This window comes from Bubalus kerabau, chromosome 4, assembly GCF_029407905.1.
Source record: "Bubalus kerabau isolate K-KA32 ecotype Philippines breed swamp buffalo chromosome 4, PCC_UOA_SB_1v2, whole genome shotgun sequence".
NCBI classification, from domain to species: Eukaryota; Metazoa; Chordata; class Mammalia; order Artiodactyla; family Bovidae; genus Bubalus; species Bubalus kerabau.
In genome coordinates, this window is record NC_073627.1 from 179532666 (window position 1) to 179542843 (window position 10178).

General features: G+C 50.6%; 1 long non-coding RNA gene across 2 annotated transcripts; it reads right to left on the bottom strand.

Annotated features, from left to right (window-relative positions):
- Positions 1-3047: 3047 nt before the first annotated feature.
- LOC129651796 (uncharacterized) lies at positions 3048-8254 on the bottom strand. 2 transcript variants are annotated; one of them, XR_008714317.1, is made up of 4 exons: positions 8065-8254; positions 5478-5538; positions 3713-3845; positions 3048-3628 (listed from the first exon to the last, which is right to left on the bottom strand). It is a non-coding gene; the product is annotated as an uncharacterized LOC129651796 (long non-coding RNA). The 2 variants fall into 2 exon arrangements; XR_008714316.1 differs by lacking the exon at positions 8065-8254 and adding an exon at positions 5793-6011.
- Positions 8255-10178: the final 1924 nt, after the last annotated feature.

Genomic DNA, 10178 nt, shown 5'->3' on the forward strand with positions numbered 1-10178 from the left:
ATTTGCAATATGTTCGTGGTACATAAATAACACTAGTGATTAGAGAGTATCCATTTCTGTCTCATTAAAGCATTAAGACTTTCTTTTCCAACTCTCCAAAATAAAATAAAATAATGTTTGCAGTTCCAGTAAAGAAAAGTTAGGAGAGGATTTTAAACAAAGCCTTCATGCCTGTGTTTGTGCACCCTCTGCCTCTGACTGTCATCTGTATGAGGCCTTCAGAGGGTCTGTGATACTGACAGCGTATATTCCACATCTGACCTTCAACCCAAGGGCAAACTGTCCCCATTCTCTGCTCCCCTGGAATGTAGCTTTTGTGAAACTATGCAGTATGGGGAGTGTTTAGTACAAGAAGAATTGAAATTAAAATGAAAGGAGCCAGTGCGGGTGGTCTCTTTTCCCTCCCAGAATACAGACCTTTTTGGACTGTTTGGATCAGAACTTTACTCTTGGTCCTGAATTCAGAGTGCAATGAAATGAAACAAGAAACAAGGAAATGTTTGTCAGCCTCTGGGTAGCCGAGTGGTGAGAAAGTTTAAATTTAGAGGACATGACACAATAGTTAAAAATACACTGAAGGATAGCAACACTTGGAACAATGAGGTAAAGTAGGTCAGAGCTGTACACAGTGGCCGAAGGATGCTGCTTCTGGGTCTGGCAAACAGCGAGCCAGGGCTGGGTATTGGGACAGTTGGTATTTTTCATTGCTTAGTATACAGAATTATAATGTTGCAGAGTATCTATATTCATCCATAATAGTAGCACAGCATTAAAAAGGAGGAAGGGAAGGATGGAAGGAGGAAGGAACTAAATGAAGAAAATCACAAATTAGTTCCTTTCAACAAGGAGATAAAAAATGCAAAAGGACACTTGGGAAAAGTGAAATAATATTAAATGTAAAGTACTGATTCGAGGGAATCTATGGTTTAGGAGGATGGATAAGGGTCAGGGTAGCTAGGAAAAAGCCAAAACAGTAGTTGGTAAATTCAGAGGAAACTGCAGACTACTTAGACCTTGTTGCAGTAGAGGGATGCAACCAGGGGAGAAACAGGCAGAGCTGGGGGGTAGTTACATTTTATTTTTTTAATCGGAAGAGGGAAGGCCACTTGGGAAAGACAAAAGTCTTCATCAAAGCCACCCACTAATACTTCATTCCCTGGTGCCCTGGAAATAGAAAACCCACTTTATACTAATGACGTTATATAACAGAACATTTAGAAATGAAGAAACAGTACATGTGGGGTATGTTCGTTTCCTTTCACCTCTTTAACAAAGTACCATGAATTTGTGTGTGTGTGCGTGCTCAGTTGTGTCCAGCTCTGTGTGACCCCATGGACTGTAGCCCACCAGACTTCTGTCCATGGAATTTTCCAGGTAAGCATACTGGAGTGGGTTGCCATTTCCTTCTCCAGTAGAATCTTCCCACCCCAGGGATTGAAACTGCATCTCCTGAATTTCCTGTAGTGACAGGTGGATTCTTTACCACTCGGGCTTCCCTGGTGGCTCAGCTGGTGAAGAATCTGCCTGCAACACGGGAGACTTGGGTTCAATCCCTGGATTGGGACGATCCCCTGGAGAAGGGAACCGCTACCCACTCCAGTATTCTGGCCTGCAGAATTCCATGGACTGTGTAGTCCATGGGCTCGCAGAGTTGGACATGACTGAGTGACGGTCACTTTCTTTATCACTGAGTCACCTGGAAAGCACACAAACGTCTTTACTATCCTGCAGTTCTGGAGGTCAAATGTCTGAAATGGCCTTTCACTGGGCTAAAACCAAAGTGTTTGCAGGACAGTGTTCCTTCCAGAGGCTGTGGGAGAGCATCTGTGTCCTTGCCTTTTCCAGCTCTAGAAGCCACCTGTGTCCCTCGGCTCGTGGCCCCCTCCTCCATCTGCAGAGCATCTCTACACCTCTCTCCTCCTCTGACTTCCCGTGTGCCTCCTCCACGGTTTAGGACCCAGTGATCCTACTGGGGCCCCCTGAATAGCCCTCCTCTTTGAAGGTCATCTGAGTAGCAAAGCTAATTCCATCTGCAATCTTAATTCCTCCCTGCCATGTAACACAACATATTCAGCTTGTGGAATGAGGACATGGACTTTTGGGGAAAGCATTTATTCTGGTTCCCACAGGGGAACCATACATGGCGTAATTAGCGCTGCTGAGGCTGCTGCTGCTGCTAAGTCACTTCAGTCGTGTCCAACTGTGTGTGTGTCCAAAAGTGGAAGGAGGCACACGGGAAGTCAGAGTAGGAGAGAGGTGTAAAGATGCTCAGTGTCTGTTTTCAATGGATTCAATTTTCAGCAGACCCTGCCATTTCATTTATTCATTTACACACAGAAGCATAGGTGTTTGTAGATCAGAAAGACTCAGGAGCTGTGGAAGCTAATAGGAAGGACGACTAATCCTGCCTTGTTGGTTTTATGTTTTTAAAAAGGGGCCTCTACGCTGAGTCACGGAGAAGGCAATGGCACCCCACTCCAGTACTTTTGCCTGGAAAATCCCACGGATGGAGGAGCCTGGTGGGCTGCAGTCCATGGGGTCGCTAAGAGTCGGACACGACTGAGCGACTTCGCTTTCACTTTTCACTTTCATGCACTGGAGAAGGAAATGGCAACCCACTCCAGTGTTCTTGCCTAGAGAATCCCAGGGACGGGGAGCCTGGTGGCTGCTGTCTATGGGGTCACACAGAGTCGGACACGACTGAAGTGACTTAGCATAGCATAGCACGCTGAGTCATGAGAATTAGCTAGACACACACCAGTGCAGAGGTCGGTGACTGCATCTCTGCTCCACGTTACCTTCCTCCAGATCCCAGACTGGCGGGACCGCCTCTGTCTGTCTACGACGTTGCCACTCATAACGGCAGAGACACAGGAGATGATCGTGGCAAACTGTATGTGGCTCCTGAAGTTTCTGGCTTAGGGTCACACGCATCACGTATCCTCCACTTATTGGCAGCGGAAGTCACATGGCCCATGCTGATGCAAATGAAGGGTGAACGGGGCGGGGCCACACATACAAGCGAGTCAGGATGCGTATGGTCGGCCGTACAAAGCGCAACAGGATTTGGTGACAAGCTCAAGCCTGCGTTTCCCACAACCACGTAATCCAGGCGAGATGTGATCTTCCTTTCCCAGGGGCACGCAGTCACCAAAGGAAGCAGAAACTTGAGTCCATGACACGGCATCTGCCTGGCTGGACGAGCAGCAACCCACCAAAGGTTTCCTCATAATAAACGAACAATAAACACTTCACCGAAATCTTTAAACGGATAGAGGAGTTTAATTATGAAAATTTAATTTTCAGAAGCAAAAGCTGCTTTCATACAATTACAGCGAGGCAACTTTTAATTAACTTTGGAAACTTTCTTTTGCTTGGAAAATCTAATTAAAAATACTTAGGGACTATTAACATAACACAAGATTCAGGGAAGGGGCAGAAATAATATTGGGAAGGTGTGGAAAAGAGACCCAGGACAAGTGTCATGGGGGAGTTAGGGTCACCTAAGTTTCCCCAAGCACTCCTGTCCCTCTGGGGCTCTGGGGACACAGAGGAGTGTGTGTGCTCTTTCACGTCTGGCTTGCTGCAACCCCATGGCCCACCAGGTTCTTCTGTCCATAGTATTATCCTGGCAAGAATAGTAGAGTGAGTTGTTACTTCCTCCTCCAGGGGATCTTCTTGACCCAGGGATCAAACCCTCGCAATTCCTTACCATTAGCACCACCTGGGAAGCCCCCCAGGAAAGTAGAGATTTTGCCAATAGTTGCAGCTTTGCAGGATTCCTCTAAGCAGTGGAGTCTGGTAAGAGTTCTGCCTTTTCCTTCTTCTTTGGGATTCCCTCGTCTCTGATTTAGGGAATTCAGAGGAGGGGTGAGTGGTTAGATTTGAGGTTCAGAAGAAATTTCAGAAAGTGACGTGATTCCGTAAAACATCAGGCTCCCCTGGGAGGGGACAGCAGAGTGGGTGTCTGTTAGCTTTGCAACTTATGTGCCCCTCGTGCATGCTCAGAGTATGCGAGTGTGCTCTCAACCACCACAAGTCTCTGGGTGTTGGTCGGCATCACCAAGGAGTCTATTAGACGTAATACAGATTCTCAGGCCCCCTCTCTTGGATGTACCGAATCGGAACGGGCATTTGAACACCAGGCCCAGGTGATTCGTATGTACATTCAAGTCTGAGAAGCTCAAGAACTTGGCTGGGTGAGCCCCCAGTGTGATCTGCCCCCAACCTGTTTCAAAACTCCTTGGGCAGTCTGTTTATAGAGAGTGAACCCCCAGATCCTCTCCCAAACCAAGCGAAACAGAATCCTTGGAGGTAAGGCTTAAGGACCCACAGTTCAAAGAAGCCCCCCAAGACTCTGTGGAGCACAGGCAGAAGGAAGAATCCGAGCTTGAAATGGGGAAACCTGACCTCCACCTACTGCAGGACTTTAGGCAAATCTGAGCCCCTCTCTGGTCTGTTTCTCAACTTTCTCAACAACCAAGCAGAAAGTTGAATGATGTACCAGATTATTGGAGATCTGGGTCATTGCTGAGACTCCCTAGGGCTCTGAAGTCTGTCAGAACAGCCCTCTGGGTGGACCCCACCTTCCCAGTGAAAGCAGAGACAGAGGGGTCTCTGCCAACCCACTGGGGACCTCCAGGAGGCAAGGGCGGAATCCTCTCCCTGCTACAGAAATGTGGCTTTCTCAGGAAGTTCCTTCTGCAACTCTAAGATCCACACAGAAAACAAACACACACTTCATTCTCAAGTGGCTCTGCCTCCCCCAGCCCACCGGGCCTGCCGCCTGCCCACCAGGGGTTCCAAATATAACTAGCTGACCCAGATTTCTGAACCTAAGCGCCTCCGTCAGGGTGTGTGCAGGCGGCGGGGGCAGAGCCGGCGGGAGAAACTTTAATGCTACACTGACCCCCTGTGGAAGTCAGAGGCGGCGGCCACGCCTCCCACCTCGCGCGCCCCTCTCCCCGCAAACCCGCACCTCCGGCCCCCGCCCCGTGCTCCCAGCCAGGCCCTCCGACAGCAGCCCGGATGCTCTCAGGGAGGGCCGTTCAGCAGCGGCCACCTCTGAAGCAGAGACCACGGGGCAAATCGGACCGTATCCCAGGGAACCCCGCCAAGGTCGGACAGAGGGCAAAGGGAGGGGGCGTGCAGGCCGCTCCAGCCTCTGTCGCTGGAGCTGGGATGTGGCTCCAGACTTCTCAGTAGGCTCCCAGCTCCGGAGCGAAGCCTCTTTCCTGCTCCGAACTCTTCCCCAGGGCCTTGTAGCACCCCAGGATGCAGTTCAGTCCTTAGCCTGACTTGCAAGGCTCCCTAGGATCCAGTGCTGGCCTGCCTTTCCAGCCTCCTCACCCAGGCTCGGGGAGGTCAGGAGCATAGAAGCATGCCTACATCCCACAGTTTGCCTGCCGAAACCTTGGTCCAGGCTGCCGCTCCTCCCGAAGGCCTCCCCCAGCCTCCCCAGCGTGTCCAAACCTCACCCAGACAGGAGCCCAGCAGAAGCTCTTCCTCCTCTCCAGCCTTCCCTGATCATGCCAGCTCCTGCAGGAGAAGGAGGCCAAAGACCTGGGTTTGCACCTGCTCCTGCCTCTTCCCCTCCCTGAGCCTCGGTTTTCTCAGCTGTGCTCTGCTTAGTTGCTCAGTTGTGTCTGACCCTTTGTGACACGCCAGGCTCCTCTGCCCATGGGATTCTCCAGGCAAGAACATGCCCTCCTCCAGGGGACCTTTCCAACCCAGGGATTGAACTCAGGTCTCCCGCATTGCAGGTGGATTCTTTACCATCTGGAGGTACTCACTCCGGCCTTCTGTAACTCCTAGGATAGGTGCGCGCCTGTGTGTGCTCATTTGCTTCAGTCGTGTCCGACTCTTTTGCGACCCTATGGACTGTAGCCCACCAGGCTCCTCCGTTCACGGGATTCTCCAGGCAAAAATACTGGAGTGGGCTGCCTTGCCCTCCTCCAGGTGTTCTTCCCGACCCAGGGATTGAACCAACGTCCCTTATGTCTCCTGCATTGGCAGGCGGGTTCTTTACCACTAGCGCCACCTAGGAAACCCACCTATGATAGGCATTGAGATATAATGAGATAGAGAGCTTTGGGACATGTTAAGAAGGTACCAGGTTGCCTCGGTTATGGTGGTTTGTGCCATGCTCTGTCCTGCATCGCACGGAGGTTTTGTCTCACACCTTGGCCCCGGTGAAGGAGAGTGGCCATCAGAAACAGAGAGGCAGAGTTGAGCCTGGAATCCTGATGCCCAACTCTGTGCTGGCCGCCAGAGACACCCAGATGCTCTAAAAAGCTTTTGGCTAGTGAAGGAGACAAAGCCATGAGGATGGCAGTTCAGATGGATGAGGACTGGGCGGAGAGTGGGGCCCTTGAGCCAGTTTGGGAAGTCAGAGAAGGCTTCCTGGAAGAGGTGACATCTGAATGGAGAAACGGAGGACCAGTGTGAATAGGCCAGAAGGGCCATGACAGTTGGCAGGAAAGCTCCACTGATATAGGAAATGACCTCAGGGTGGGAGGGACCTTAAGAGTCCATGTGGCTGGGCTGAGATGGCGAAAGGCAAGAAGGCAGAGGAGCCAAATCACACACAAGACTCCACAGGTGAGAGCAGTCAGAGCCTCAGGCAAGTTTTAAACAGAAAGTCATGTGGTCAGATTACTCTTTGAGAAAAAGTCCTCTGCCTCAGGGTCAATGGCCACGGTACCAGGGGGCACCCCTTGATGTGACAGGCAACTTGGGTGGGGGGCAGTAAAAGAGTCATATACAGCTGAGCGACTAGGCGCGCACACACACAATGGACATCCCAGAGGCAGCTTCCTGGCTTCATCCACCTCCTGAGCCCTTGAAACTTCACTCCTGAGAGTTTTCCTCCTATTTGCAAATTTCTGAGACGTGTGTGTGTGTGTGTGTGTGTGTGTTATGCCTGACTTCATGAGTCTGTACATGGCTATGTTGGAGAATACTGTGTGTGTCTGTCTTTCAGTGTTTTGGGGCTCTTCTGTGTATCCCTTTATGGTACACTCTACTTGACATTCAAACGTGGGGGTTACATTGGTCCACCTGGGGCGGCCATGTCAGGATCCACACACGCAGCAGGAGGTGGGCAGGCGAGAGTCCACTGTGGGTTCATTATCTCTCCCGCAGGCACCCAGGCAAACTTATTAAAATGCTCATCTGACCCCAGCATCCTCTGCTCGCCTTCATTTCTGGGAAGGCCCACCCGTCTCTCTGTGTGCGGCCTGGGAGCAGGGCCCCGCGGCTGGTTCAGGGCCTGCAGTCGGCTCGCCTCTCACTAGCTGGTGACCTTAGGCACGTGGGTTAACCACTCGGTACTCAGTTTACTCAGCTATCAAATGGGTTGATGGTCAAGCCCATGACACGGGTTATCAGCCCACGTGCACAGCACATCTGCTCTATTCCAAGCCCGAACATGTCAGGATTTTACTCATTCATGGAGTCCATCAGCATGGCTTGGCCTCTGCCTGCCAAAGCCTACTCTTTCTCCAGCCATTCATCAAACATTCAACTACCCCGTGAGGCCAACACTCTGTGAGTCATGAACAAGCTGAGGGTCACTTCCCTCTGAACTCCAGGTGTGAAGAGATGCTGAAAGGGAGCAGGGAATGCTTGTGCCATGAAGGCGGAAAGTGTGGGGTGCTGTGGGGAGTCGGGGGATCAGGGAAGCCTTCCTGTAGGAGGTGTTATCTAAGCCATAACCCAAAAGGTAAGGAGGCATCCGCTGGGTGAAGGGAGGAAGGAGAAAGGGCCAAGCAGAGGGCACAGGTGATAAAGGGAGAAGCTTAGCTGTGGAAACTGATGGAGGATGGACCCGGGGTGGGGGGGTGGGGTGCTGAGGAGAGAGGGCACTGGGAAGGCTGGCCAGACTCCGGGCACAGACGCCCTGCTGATGCTGGTGGGTTTCTGTGAAGGAGATGGGAACTGGCACCCTCAGAGGGGCAGAAAAGTCCAGTCGATACACAGAGGAGGATGAATGGGAGGGGACTAAACCAGACTCGGGAAGACAGAGTGTTTCCTGTGGGCCAGGCACGGTCCTCAGCTCCTTACCTGACTGTTACATTTCCTTCTCCCCAGAAGGAATGGAAGAGGAACTCTTGTTATCCCCACTTTCCAGATGAAGAAGCTGAGGCCAGGGTCACACAGCAGTAAGGAGGCAGGCTGCAGGGAGAAGACCAGCTGGCCTGAATGAACAGAGAGCATGCCAGGGCTTTGAAGACAGGCTGCTTGGAACCAGGGTTCCACCCCTCGAGGCCAGGGGTAGGGTCCCAAGAACCCTGGCTCCAGAACTGCAGGTCCTGGGAAGGCTTTTCTGTTCTGCTCATTCAACTCCGTAAGTTGAGACAACTGATACCTCCTCTCAACCTCCTCAGCTGCAAAGTGGGCATGATGAGACCCTTGAGGATGAGCCAGAGAAGGGGTAGGCACCCATGAGGGTCCCCCTCCCGTCCCCGCATCAGGGCACCAAGCCAAATGTCAGGCACTGACAGTGGATAGCAACCCCTGCCCTGCCCTGTTGCTCCCTCATAGGCTCACTTCACTGCCCTCGTGGCTCATGCTTAGGAGTCTCACTTCTGGGTGTACCGAGAAGACACGTAGAAGATGCTGTTCATCGTGACAGGAAGGAGCCTCTCCTTGAGACCCAAGAGGAATGGCTCACTCAGCCTCACTCAGGAATAGGGTCCTCTGGACAAAGGCCAGTGAGGTGTGGGTGCTCCTTTCCCTCTTTGCTTTGGCTGCTGGGAAGCTCAGAGCCATGGATAAATTGGATCATCCAGCCTGCCTGTTTCCTAGTGCGCTCTGAGGGGGAGAGTGTGGAGGGCCTTTCCACCAATGCAGGTGGCTTACGGGCACACACTTAGGAGAACGAACGTTCCCTGGGGCATATCTTACGTTGCTACATGTATTTACTCCTAGTTCCAATTCCCTCACTCTTTTTCTCCCCCAAATAAAAATACGCACAGAGCACTTGACATTCTGTCCTTCAGAGATAATGTTCCTGTGAACATTGTGGTGAACATTCCTCCAGATGGGCATGAAATGAAAGTGTAATTTTACAAAAATGGGGTTGCCTAATTGACTCAACTACATGTCATGGATATAGCTTTCCGTGTCGATGACTATAAATCCACATGACATATGGATTATCATAATTTATTTAGCCGGATCCCTATTTCTGTACATTTAGGTTATTTCTCATGTTGGCAATTACAAGGCAAGCTGCCATGGAATTCCTGGTGCAATTATTTTTCCCATTTCTGCAATATTCTTCTGATGAAAAATTCTCAGAAATGATCTCTTACTTTTGTTTTTAATCTGACAGTATTCTTTGCATTTATTGGTAAATCTTTTGAGGAACAAAAAGAAAAAAATACTCATAAAATTAATGATGGCATATTTATCCATTTATCGAAAACAATGGAATATTATTTAGCCATGAAAAGGAATGGGCACCGACACAGCCACAACGCGAGGGAACCTTGCGAACGTTACGCCAAGTGAAAGAAGCTTGGCCCCAGAAACCATGTCCCGTATGATTCCATTGACACAAAATGCCCACAGGAGGAAAATCTATAAAGACAACATAGGTTAGTGGTTGCTTGGGCTGGGAGGGATGGTGGGTTGGAGGGTGACAGCTAAAGGGTAATGGGCTTTCTTTAGAGAAGATGAAAATATTCAAAAATTAACAGGGTGATGTTTGCACAACTTGGTGAACACCATTCAATTGTACCATTGATTATACAGTTTAATTGGGTAGATTGTGTGGTGTATATCTCAATAAAGCTGTTACAAGAACTAAAATAAAATACACGAAATGACTGTGAACAGACCCTTTAGGGCCTGAGGGGAAGCAAAAATTCAGCTGGAGGACAGGGGACAAAAAGATGCCACCATGGGGCTCCTTGTCCTGGGGAAGAAACCAGGAGGCATGTCCTGGCCCCCAGACCTAAGACAGAGATGCCTGTGCACTCAGCCACTAAGTCGTGTCTGACTCTGCGACCCCTGGTCGGTAGCCCTCCAGGCTCCTCTGTCCACGGGATTATCCTGGCAAGTACACTGAAGTGGGTTGCCATTTCCTCCTCCAGGGGATCTTCCCAACCCAGGGATCAGGCCTGCATCTCTTGCTTGTCAGGCAGATTCTTTACCATCTGAGCCACCAAGGA